Source organism: Panthera tigris, chromosome B3 (genome assembly GCF_018350195.1).
Source record: "Panthera tigris isolate Pti1 chromosome B3, P.tigris_Pti1_mat1.1, whole genome shotgun sequence".
In the NCBI taxonomy this organism is placed as follows: domain Eukaryota; kingdom Metazoa; phylum Chordata; class Mammalia; order Carnivora; family Felidae; genus Panthera; species Panthera tigris.
The window spans coordinates 16294648-16307361 of NC_056665.1; the positions used below are offsets into that span (position 1 = coordinate 16294648).

At 38.6% G+C, this 12714-nt stretch overlaps 1 long non-coding RNA gene across 1 annotated transcript; it reads left to right on the top strand.

The window, feature by feature from the left end:
- The first annotated feature begins 306 nt into the window (after positions 1 to 306).
- On the top strand, positions 307 to 8636 carry LOC122239193. Its single transcript, XR_006218147.1, has 3 exons — positions 307 to 427; positions 8152 to 8455; positions 8599 to 8636. It is a non-coding gene; the product is annotated as an uncharacterized LOC122239193 (long non-coding RNA).
- The last annotated feature ends 4078 nt before the right edge of the window (positions 8637 to 12714 follow it).

Here is a 12714-nt window from a genome sequence, read left to right on the forward strand (position 1 = left end):
GCCGGGCCACCACCGGGGCGCGGCCGCGGCGCTTAGTGGCCTGGCGTTTGCCAGCCTAGCCGCGGGCTCCCGGGGTCCCCCCTGTGCCCGCACGGACGCATGGGGGAGTGGAGAGGGCAGGGCTGGCTAATGGGAACGGGGGAGCGCTTCGCAAGCACCATTACATGAAATGCGAGACGTGTAACGTGGCAGGAAGCAGGCTGCACCTGGTGTCAGCGGCTAATTGTGTCGTTCGATGGCATGTCAGACCCACGCGCGTGCGAAGCCAGCCGCGGTCTGTTGCCTAGCGGGCGCCTGGTCCTCTGACTCAGGGCTCGGATTACGGGGACGGACCGGTTGGGTGGCGTTCGCTTAATCAACCCATGAGCTGATGACATGCCTTTGCTGGGCAGGGACTGGAGTCCTGGTTTTGGGGGGTTTTGTTGTGGTGAGTGGTGGTTTGGGTTTTGTTTTTTGTTTTTTGTTTTTTGGGTTTTTTTTTTGTCACTTACATACAGATGTCTGGTTAAAAGAGGAAAAGTATATTGATCAAGGAGTATATTGATTTCAGTAGGTTGGGGGGGGGGCGGTTAAAAAACATAAAGGAAGAAAGGAGGGAGGGAGGAAAAGACAAAAAGACCAAAAAGGGGGGAGGGGAGCCTGGGGACTTCAGTCTGAAGAGTGTGCAACTCTTGGTCTGGGGGTCCTGAGTTAGAGCCCCACATAGGATCTACAGATTACTTAAATAGAACTTTTTTTAAATGGGGTGAGGAGTGCCTGGGTGGCTCAGTCCCTTAAGCAACTGACTCTTCATTTGGGCTCGGATCATGAACTGATCTGAGGGTTGGTGGGTTCAAGTCCCACAGCAGGCTCTATGCTCTTTGTGCAGAGCCTGCTTGGGATTCTCTCTCTCCTTCTCTCTCTGCCCCTTCCCTGCTCACACTCTCTGTCAAAATAAATAAACTGAAAAAAAAATGGGGGATATGAAGCAAGAAAACAATTGATCAAAGAATAATGTATAGGAGAAAAATTTTTGTATTTGTTTATTTTTAAATTAGAGCCAGTTTTCTGTAAGATGTGATAATTCGAGAAACAGCCCTCTTCCATGGTTACTGTTTTTACACACAGGCAAGGGAAATAAAGACAAATTTCCCAGTAGAAATTAATCCTATTTTCAGGGACCATTTGTCCTTGGTGTCCTGATATCCCATTTATTCCAAACCCTAATCTAATATGCACTTGTTCCTGTTTATTCAGGGTTCCTTACTGGAACATTAGCCTTCAGTCCAAAATTTATAGTTACAGAGAATATTATCGGATTCAGAAGGAAAGTGAATGAAATGAGATATTGCATGTAGTCTTTAATTAATAACAGCTCCTAGTCTGTGACAGACATACTGTAATAGACTGACAAAAGTCAAAAGAATTTAAAAAAAAATCAAATCCTACATGAAGAACTGACATTCTTGGCTGGTCCCAACTTTCTTATAACGAGTGTCATGGAAATGTTTTTTAAAAAGCCTCTAAATTCCGGTGAGTTGATCTTGGGGCTTAAGTCTACATAAGTTACATAGTTAAAGATATATAGTTAAATCTAAAGCAGTTTCAATGGATATGATCAATCATATAATTCAAAGATGGGGGGGGGTTTGGAAGTGAGACAGCTCAAATCTGCAGTCCCATTTGCAATAATTTATAAGCTGTGCGACTATAAGCATATAACTTAACCTCCCTGAGATTCAATGTCTTCATTTGTAAATTATGAAAAAATAACGTCTATCTTGTAAGGTGGACTCAGGACCAGAGAAAAGACATCTAAAGAGCCCAGCACAGTGCGTTGCATGCAATCGACATTCAGGCGTTTGCTTTTTAAATTAGAGATAGTATGGGTATCGTCTACTTTTTAATTAGACATCTTAAAAAATACCCCCCAAAACTACCAAATGGATTAGTATATTTTTCCAAGCTTCAAGCAGCAAATATAAATGACAGACAATATCTCTCCTTTGCCTCAAGATAATGTAAATTCTGTAAGCAGACAGGAGACTTACCCCAGAGTGGATCTGTATCGAGTGCTTATCCCCGGGGGTATACTGTATATGTAACTCGATGCGTCTGTTACTGTAGTAATTGGGAACCAGGAAAGCCATCCTTCTGTGGAAGCAGAGCCAAGGCTCTCTGCAATGTCAATGAGGTAAGATCAGAATGACATTTCCAGCGTAATGTTAGCCAATTAGATGTTGGAGAAATATATGCACTGCTCCGATCCACCTGTCGTGTGCCTAGGGTTCCTAATAGGGAATAGGAGGAGGTCACCAAAATGAAAAGCAAAAATCAGGGGGAAAAATGTGAATGTAACAGCAGGATTGGCCGAAAGCAGCAGCACTCAGGAAGAAAGTCCCAAAGAAAGTGGCCGTTGACTAGTTTTGACAGAGAACTGTAATGATTACTCAAGCTGTGCATCAGGGTCCCCTTTTTTGCAGAAAATTTTATGGATGCCTCACTAGCCACTTAATGAAGAAAGCTACAAATCATCTCAGGAGTCAACAAGAGGTGCTTAAAACTACCCCCTTCCTCTGCTGCCACCAAAAAAAAAAAAAAAAAAAGCCTACATTCTCCCAATGAGGTTTTTCAAAAATGAATTACGCCATTAAGTGCCAAGAAGAAAATTAGCTATGAGCTTTTAAATTTAAAATGATCCCCTTTTTAATTGTAAAACAGTGGCACTTAACTGCTATTGATCCTGCTGAGACACATTAGGGAACAGGGTCACCATAACTGTTAATATTCACTGCTTAGTAAAAGAGCATCAAAGGACATTTTAATGTCACAGACTTTCTCGGGGAGTTTTTAAAGAAGGTTTGAATCAGCCAGCCTATGAATGAAAAGGACATGAGGTAGACAAATGTAGAAACAAATGTGATAGCAATTTTCTGCTAATCAAATCATAACTCAAGATTGATTTTTTGGCAAAAGTTTATGTCATATAGATTTCCAAGCCTGGTCGACATTTAAAAGTCAGAGTATATATTTTCTATAGACTGGGACTTTTTAGATCATCATCCAATGGGGAATTTTGTTTACTTTTTAACACACGAATGTACGAGAGAGCCTCCCTTCTGGGGAAGACCACTTTTGCATACTTCGGAAGTAAGGCCTGTGAACGTCCGTGACATTTTATTCAAAACTCCATCCATTGTACTTTTTTGGAAGCTTTTAGAGGATGAGACAATAAATCACAGGTGAATGTTCAGTTTCTTAAAGGTAGAAATTACATTTTTAGAACATACTCAGAAGAGGGTTTCTCCTTTCACCCGGATCCTATAGTGAATTTGAAAATATTGAATTTGTGGCCTTGTAGGCTACTAAAATGCTGAACTTTACCAAGATACGAAGCTGAACAAAGTCCTTGCTGTTAAAATTAAAACCTCTTATTCCAAAGCCCTACGAGAAATGTTAAAAAGGTAAATTTAATGTTGTATTGAACTTAAAAAATAAAATCTTATGTTCATCTTTCTTTCTGACCAGATCATACCTTGGCTTCTTCCAATGCACATTTCGTACTATGCCAACAGACTCTTGCTAAAATAGTACTATCATTTTCTCGGTTCCTAGTTCAAAAATATAACTTAATTGTCTACAAAGACATTTTTTAGGGTGTAAAAATAGATTGGTAGTAGGATTGCCAAATAAAACCTTACAGGAATTACTACCTCGAAAAGGAATTAACAAGAGGAAATGAATGGTTTCCTTGGGAGATTTAAATCCTTACTGTTTAAAAGAAGGTATTTCATTCTCTATGGCATCATTGAGGTGTCCCCGGGAGCATCTGGGAACAGGTAGAAAACCACTGGTCTACAGAATGTATTCGTTCATAGATTCATGTACCACATATTTACCAAATGCGTTCTGGCTGGGATTTCGCACGGGAAACTTAGGAAATTCCTCCGGCATTGAGGGGGTCACAACCCTAGGGACAGGCAGAAAGAAAACGGGATATCCTGATGTGAAAAATGCCCTAAAGGAGTTCAGATCAAAGCACTATAAGAATGCAAACGGATGAACATCTAGATGGGATTCAAGAGGTAGACAGTCCCAAGGGCATGATTCAGGGACTAGAATGATGTTGGACAGATGTAGACTTGGTCTTAGGGCATTTCAGACAGAGGGGACTAGAAAAGGCAAATGTGGAGCTAACAGTGAGCATGTAAATGGCACCAAGACAAGCAAGGAAGACAGAGCCAAACCATATCATGGTAAGGAGTATGAATTTTATTCTTTAAGACAATGGAAGAACCCATAGATAAATTCTCAGCAGGTGAATGACGTGACCAGATTTGTTATTACTGTTACTACTCTTCCAGCAACACCGAGAATGAACTAGAACAGACAAGCAAGGTTGGAGGCACAGAACACAGTTGGAAGCCGGTGTGAAATGATAAATACTTAACTAGGGAAGGAGCCTTCGGGATGGAAAAAAAGCATGGTCTGAGTGATTAACTGAAAGTAGAAAGAAAACAGGGGGTGGGTGCCTTGAGGGTCTCTTGGATCTCAGGCTTGGATGATCATGTGAATGATCTAGCATTCTACCATTTACTGTATTAGGTTTACTGAATGATTCTACCGTCTGCTGAAATACCAAAGAAAGAGGTCATTGAGGATGCATTATGAGTCTTATTTGGCCATGTTGAGGGTATCATCAAAGTGGAGTTGTCCACCAGGTCATTGAATATGTAGATCTGGAGTTCAGGAAAGAGCTTTAAGTTCTAACTAGATTGTCCAAGAAGAGTCTTTACACCTAGAGGTCTTCAGGTGGACTTCAGGGCCTCTGAGCCCTCTAAAGTTCTTGGGCAATTATGCATTCTCATATGCACATAAATAGAAGGAAATAAATGCATTATATACAACAAATCCTCAAAGAGATCAAAATCCTCAAAGAACCACCTGTATAAGCAATAGAAAAGTCAAGTGTGGAACTCTGAGCATTATCAATATTTAAGAAAATGGAGTTGGCTTAGAAAATGAGATGCTCTGGGGCGCCTGGGTGGCTCAGTCGGTTAAGCGGCAGACTTCGGCTCAGGTCATGATCTCGCCGTCCGTGAGTTCGAGCCCCGCGTTGGGCTCTGTGCTGACAGCTCAGAGCCTGGAGCCTGTTTCAGATTCTGTGTCTCCCTCTCTCTGACCCTCCCCTGTTCATACTCTGTCTCTTCCTGTCTCAAAAATAAAATAAAACGTTAAAAAAAAATAAAAAAAAAAAAAGAAAATGAGATGCTCACAAATTGTCCCCATTTCTGTTTCCAAATCCATACTGTTTCACCAAATCCCCCTACTCCAGATAAATAGCTTTACTGTTACCCAAGACACCCACGTTCTTTCTTGCATCTAGACTTCTCCCTCTTGAGTACTTGTCAATTTTCTTGGCCTATCCTGGTCACTTGGCTTAAAAACTCAATTCGTGAAGTTTTGTTTTGTTTTGTTTTTTTCTTTCACCAGCCCAAATACCCACTCCTCTTCTAAATTTTAGCAAGAACTCTTAACAGTTGGTTTCATTTGGCCTGTACACGGTGCCCAGCACCAAGTAGTATTTTAAAATTAATATAAAAATCACAACTTGATATGCCATTTTGTATGATTTTTTAATGATATGTATATATGCATTTATATATGGGTATATTTGCATATATTTGCGTGTATTCTTTCTACCAACTAGACTATAAATCTATTGAAAGCAACATCTGCATTACATTTCTAGTACAATTTTGAGTACATACTAAGTTTTTACATACCAAAGGGTCATGAGGATGAAGAGAAAGATAAAGGACGAGAGGTGGCAAATCAAATTCGGTAGAAAGAATTCCAAGCTGGAATTTGGAAATCGAGGTACCAACTCTGTCTCATCCACTTTTAAGATATTTAACTTCTAATAGGAAGACAAGTTTGTCTGCTATTTATATCATGAAATTGTTGGGAAGATTAGATAATATAATGGATTTAAATACACCACATACATATATAAATAATTTACATATAAATATGTATAATATTGAAATACATTTGCACTTAAATACACATAAATACATTGTATAATGTGAAATAAAAAGGGATCCATTTTTTTAAGTTTTATTTTTATTTATTTTGGGAGAGAGATGGGAAGAGAGCAGGGGAGGGGCAGAGAGAGAGGGAGACAGAGAATCCCAAGCAGGCTCTGTGCTGCCAGCACAGAGCCCAATGCAGGGTTCAGTCTCATGAACCACAAGATCATGACCTGAGCCAAAACCAAGAGTCGGACACTTAACTGACTGAGCCACTCAGGCACCCCAAAAAGAATCCATATTAATAAATATATAAATTAATTAATCACAGGAGGAAATTGTAATGAAAGTCCCTAATATTTTAATTTTGTTTCCTAAGTAATACACACAGTTTAAAATAATTACTATGTTTTAATAAGATTAACTGAATGATTTTTCAAATTGATCCCAATTGAAACAAATTTAGCAAAAACATTTAACAAAATTTGAACAACTAAACTGCTAAATTTCTGTAACTAGCTAATAATTCTAGCCACAGCAAGTTACAAATTATAAATCTCTAATTCTGATGGTGATAAACCAATCTTTTTGGAAGAAATGGAATGTAAATATACCACAGTTTATTCGAAACTTGTTACTTGATCAGAAATAGATTTATGATAAATCAAAATAATTTTTTTAAAAGCTGAGGGAACTCAATTTAGAGACTGATAAATATTATTCTGGGATAAGAATAATGTACTTCTTCAAGAGAATTTTTGATGTAGATTTTACATAATAGTTTATATCGAATATATGTTAAATATTCATAAAGTAGGACATAACTTTACATATTTTTGCATATCAAAGATTGGTGCTCTGTTCTCTGTTTAATAAAGGCTCAGAATGTTCTAGCCTTTGCAATAAGTACGTTAAAGGGAGTAGACAAAAATCTTTATTTTGCCTGTTTTTTTTGTACAAAATTCTAGTCTCTGCAGCCTTACTTCTGGATATCTTTTACAGAAACAAAGTAATCTTGGTTCACGTGCCTGCAAAGTAAATCAGTGCAGTTGGGATGGTTAAAAAAGGCGTCAGGAAAAGAAAGGGTAGGAACAGTAGAGTAGAGCCAGAAGAGGTGTTTTGGGAATGATCTCTTCAGAGAGGTATAGAGGCAGATTCTAAAGAAGTCACAGTGTTGGTGCTGTTGTCCCAGGTGGGTCACTAGATGTCTGACAGTTGTGACATAGATGGATGAACCAGGTGAGGAACGTTTTCCGCCATGTCCTAAAGTCATGAGCCTGAATCTATACCTCTTCTGTCTTTATCCTCACAGGCATGAGAAGGTACAGTTCAGACTTAGTGGAATCTGGACCATCTTGAGAGACCCTCTTAAAAAACACAAAGAAATTGTGAATATAACGTTCGTTATGAATGGAAATATTTATTTAGAATAAGACATCACAACGTTTTCGAGACTTGGAAATTCATTTTTCTGTGGTGGCTTGAGGCAATTTGCTAGAAATACTTACAGAATGATAGTTCCAATGGCGAGTTGGCTTGTCCCTCACCTGAGCAGACCTTCACTCTCAGCACCTCCCAGAACTCACAGGGACTCATAGGGCCCCTGAAGTTCAAGCTTTCTTCATCAGCTTTGCAGGAAATCTGTCTCTGGTACTGAGAAGCCATAAGGACTCTTCGGCTGGTTAACTTTTATGGTCCCACATTCGGTTCGTCCCAGGTTACAGGCTAAGACAGTGTTCCACAAGAAAGACATTTTCACCTATGAAATTCCGGTCTCCCAGTGAGGGGGAAAGTGTTACTGTGGAATGGACTGTGGGCCATGATTCTTCCCTCCAGCCTGCCCAGCTCACTTTGCCTCTGTCACACTGCCTGCGGGCAGAGGTTTTCAACCCTTCTGCTCCATGGCTATCCAGCTGTGGAGTTCTTGCGCATGGTGGGGAAAGGGTGTCCCCAGCGGCTCACAGTGTGGTTCTCATGCTGCCTGTATCACAGAAGAAGTGTCCTCAGATCCAGCGAGTTTGGCTCAGCGGTCACAGCTGGTGGCTGTAGGCCCACTCATGAAGTTTCAGGTATGAAGATAGGAGTTGATTGGCCTGAGAAGAGCTAGGAAGTCACAACACCCTTCTGTCTGTTCTCGCAGGTCAGTAACATTGAATTTGAACCTCAGAAGTGGAAAGCCATTTAAAAACGAATCAAGTCGCTTCAGCAGTTGACAGCCAAAAGAGCTGAAGAATGTGATAAGACTGTGAACTGTCCATTCCAGCCTCCCAGATGGGAAGGATAGAGTGCATTGGAGTGGGGAGATTCAGGAAGCTTCACCTTGTGTGTAGGTGCCAGAAGGCCGAACAGCAGGCGGTGATGGGATGCAGAGCATCAGAATCCAAGGAGTCCAGTGGCAATAAGGTTGTCAGATAAAATACAGGACGTTCGGTTTCTAAATTCAGGTACACATTAATAAAATGTTTAAATATGTTTTCCTAAAATTGCATGGGATATATTTACACTAAAATAATTATTGCTTGTGTATTTGAAATGTTTTTTATTTCCTTTTTAAGTTTTATTTATTTATTTACTTTCTTATTTATAGAGTTGAAGGAGCAGAGAGAGAGGGAGAGAGAATCCCAAGCATCCACCATCCCGTCAGCATAGAGCCCAAAGCAGGACTCGATCTCACAAACCAAACCATGAGATCATGACTTGAGCCAACATCAAGAATTGGAAGCTTAACCAACAGAGCCACACAGGAGCCCTTTGTGTATCTGAAACTCAAATTTAACTTCAAGTCCTATATTTTTTATTTGGTAAGTCTAACAACACTGGGTGGAAAGTCGCCTAAAAGGGAGAACTTAAATTAGCCAGGGCCAATGAGCTCTAAGAAATAGAAAACCATGACAAGCTTCTTTAAAGCAAAAATATAAATAAATATTGTTTAACGTATGGTCAAATGATTTTTTTTTCCTAGAGCTTACATTGTTTTTTTCCCCACCACTTTACTTTTTTTGTCATTTTGTCTTATTTTTTTTTCATCATGATAAGTGTATTCTTTAATCTCCTTACTCTACTTCCCCCATCCCCCCACCCCCATTGCCTCTGGTAACCATCAGTTTGTTCTCTATAGTTGAAAGTCTGTTTCATGGTTTCTCTCTCTCCTTTTTTTTTCCCTTTGCTCCTTTGTTTTGTTCCTTAAATTCCACATATGACTGAAATCATATGGTAATTGTCTTTCTTTGACTGACTTATTTCACTTAGCATTATACTCTCTAGCTCTATTTATGCTGTTGCAAATAGCAAGATTTCATTATTTTTTGCAGCTGAATAACATTCCATTGTGTGTGTGTGTGTGTGTGTGTGTGTGCGTGTGTGTGTGTGTGTGTGTGTACTTCTTTATCCAATTCATCCACACTCGGGCTGCTTCCACAGTTCGACTATTGTAAATAATACAATAAACATAGGGATGCATGCATCCCTTTGAATAGTGTTTTTGTAGTTTTTGGGTAAAAACCCAGCAGTGTGATTCCTGGATTGTGGGATGGTTCTATTTTTAGTTTTTTGAGGAAATTCCGTACTGTTTTCCACAATGGTTGCACCAATTTGCATTCCTACCAACTGCACAAGAGGATTCCTTTTTCTACACACCCTCATCAATACTTGTTTCTTGTGTTGTTGATTTTAGCCATTCTAATAGATGTGAAGAGATATTTCATTGTAGTTTTGATTTGTATTTTCCTGATGGAGAGTGATGTTGAGTATCTTTTCCTGTGTCTGTTGGCCATCTGGATGTCTTCTTTAGAGAAATTTCTGTTCATGTCTTCTGCCCATTTTTTAATTGGATTATTTGGGTTTTGGGTGTTGAGTTGTATCAGTTCTTTGTGTATTTTGGATACTAGTCCTTTATCATATATGCCATTTGTAAATATCTTCTCCCATTCAGCAGATTGACTTTTAGCTTTATTCATTATGTCCTTCTCTGTGCAGAAACTTTTTATTTTGATGAAGTCCCAATAGTTTATTTTTGCTTTTATTTCTCTTGCCTCAATAAACATATCTAGAAAAACGTTGCTATGGCCAATGTCAGAGAGAGCCACCTGCGCTCTCTTCAAGAATCTTTATGGTTTCAGGTCTCACATTTATCTCTTTAATCCATTTTGAGTTTGTTTTCATGTATGGTGAAAGAAAACCATGACAAACTACTTAAAGCAAAAATAAAAATAAATGTTGTGCAAATACATGGTTAATTGATTTCTCATAATAGTGCAAATACAATTCATTTGGGCAAGAGAAAGGTGCTGAAATGCCTGGATATTTTTGTGGAAAAAATTACAACTCAACTCCCATCTTACATTATTCACAATAATTTCTTTGAAATGCATCATATACCTAAATGTAAATGCTAAAACTATAAAGCACCTGAAAACAAATATAGAAGAAAATCTGCACGACCTGAGGTAAGCAAAGATTTCTTAGGATACAAACAAGGAACTAAAAATAAAAGAAAAAATGATGAATTGGTATTTTGGACTGAGTTCCCTAAAAGGCATAGCCTGAGATCAGGACTCTTGTGTGAGTCATTTATTGAGTAAATGCCTATAAGTGATATCTGTAAAGAAGTAAGCAAAACAGGATAGAACAGAAGAGGAAGCTTAGCAAAGAAGTGGGGTCAGCTGGAGCCCAGCCTCTTCCTGAGCCTACAAGGAGCCCCAGACACAAATGACACTTCAGTGCTATCCCATACAGAAGGCAGGGTACAAGTTTTTTGTACCACCATAACACCCAGTCATTTGAGGAAAGTATTTCAGAAGAGAGCATGATACCCCAGTTATTTCTAGGTAAAATGACTCCCATTGGCTGAGAATAATTCTGAGAAAGCTATTGATGTAAGCCTCCTGTAGCCAACATTTACAATAGCTACGAATGCATCTATTTACCACTGGATATCATCAAAGTTAAAAATTTCCAATGATCAAAAGGTGTAATTTTAAACAATGATTGGTCAAGTCACATATAGAAAGAAAGTATTTGCAACTTTTCTGTCTCACAAAATCCTCATACCCAGAATAAAGAATTTCTGCAAATCCAAACAAACAATCCAAGTTTTAAAAATGGGCAAATATCTTATATGCAGAAAACCCTAAATATTCAACAACAACAAAAAAAGCTGTTAGAGTTAATCAAGGACTTCAGCAAAGTAGCAAGATACAAGTCAAAACACAAAAATCAGTTGTACTTCCCTACACTAACAATGAAGAATCTAGAAAGGAAATTATAAAAATAATTTGATTTTCAAGAGCACAAAAAGAATAATACACTTAGGAATTAATTTAACCAAAGAGGTGAAAGACCTGTACAACAAAAACCACAAAACAGCGCTGAAAGAGAGGGAAGAGGACATAAATAAATGGGAACACATCCCATGTTCATGGATTGAAAGGCTCAATATTGTTAAGATGTCAGTACTAACCACAGCTATCTACAGATTTGGTGCAGTCCCTGCCATAATCACAATGATATTTTTGCAAACATAGAAAAACCCATTTTAAATTTATATGGGATCTCAAAAAACCCCAGATAGTCAAAACAATCTTGAAAAAGAACAAAGCTGGAGGATTCACACTTCCTCATTGGAAAACTTACTTTAAAGCTACTGTAATCAAAACTGTGGTACTGGCATAAAGACAGACATAATAGATCAATGGCATAGAATAGAGATCCCCAAAAAATCCTTGCATATATTGTCAAATGATTTTTGACAAGGGTGCTTAGACTATTCAGAGGGGAAAAGACAATCTTTTCAACAAATGGTGCTGAGAAAACTGTGTATCCACATACAAAAAGGTGAAATCTGACGTTTCCTAACACCATAAACAAAAATTAACTCAAAATTAATCAAAAACTTAAATATAAAACCTAAAACTCTCAGAAATAAATAGGGTATAAGCTTTATAACATGGAATTTGTCAATCACTTCTTGGATTTAACACTAAAGGCAGAGGCAGCAAAAGAAAACACAGATAAATTAGGCTTTATAAAAATTATTTTGTAGGGTGCCTGGATAGCTCACTCAGTTGAATACCAATTCTTGATTTTGGTTCAGATCTTGATTCCAGGGTCATGGGATCAAGCCCCATGTCAGGCTCCACCCTGATCATGGAGCCTGCTTAAGATTCTCTCTCATTCTTCCTCTCCTCTTCTTCCCTTCATTTGAGTGCTCTCTCTCTCTCTCTCTCTCCCCCTAAAATTAAAGAAAGAAGAAGGAAAGAAAGAAAGAAAGAAAGAAAGAAAGAAAGAAAGAAAGAAAGAATTTTGTGCATCAGAATGCAGAATCAGCAGAGTAAAAAGGCAATCCGCAGAATGGGAAACATAATGGCAAATCACATATATTATAAAAGGTTAATATCTGGAATGTATTGAAAATACAAACAACTCAACAACAACAAAAAAACATACCACCCAATTCAAATATGGGCAAAGGACTTTAACAGTTATTTTTCCAAAGAATATGTACAGAGGGCTGATAAGTACATGAAAAGTTGTTCAACATCACGGATCATTAGGGGAATGCAAATCAAAACTGCAATGAGATACTACCTCATACCCAGAAAGTAATAAGGATTGCCAAGAATGTGGAGAAACCGGAACTCCTCTGCACTATTGGTGGGGATATAAAATGGTGTAGCCGTGGTGGAAATGGTATGGTATGCCAGTA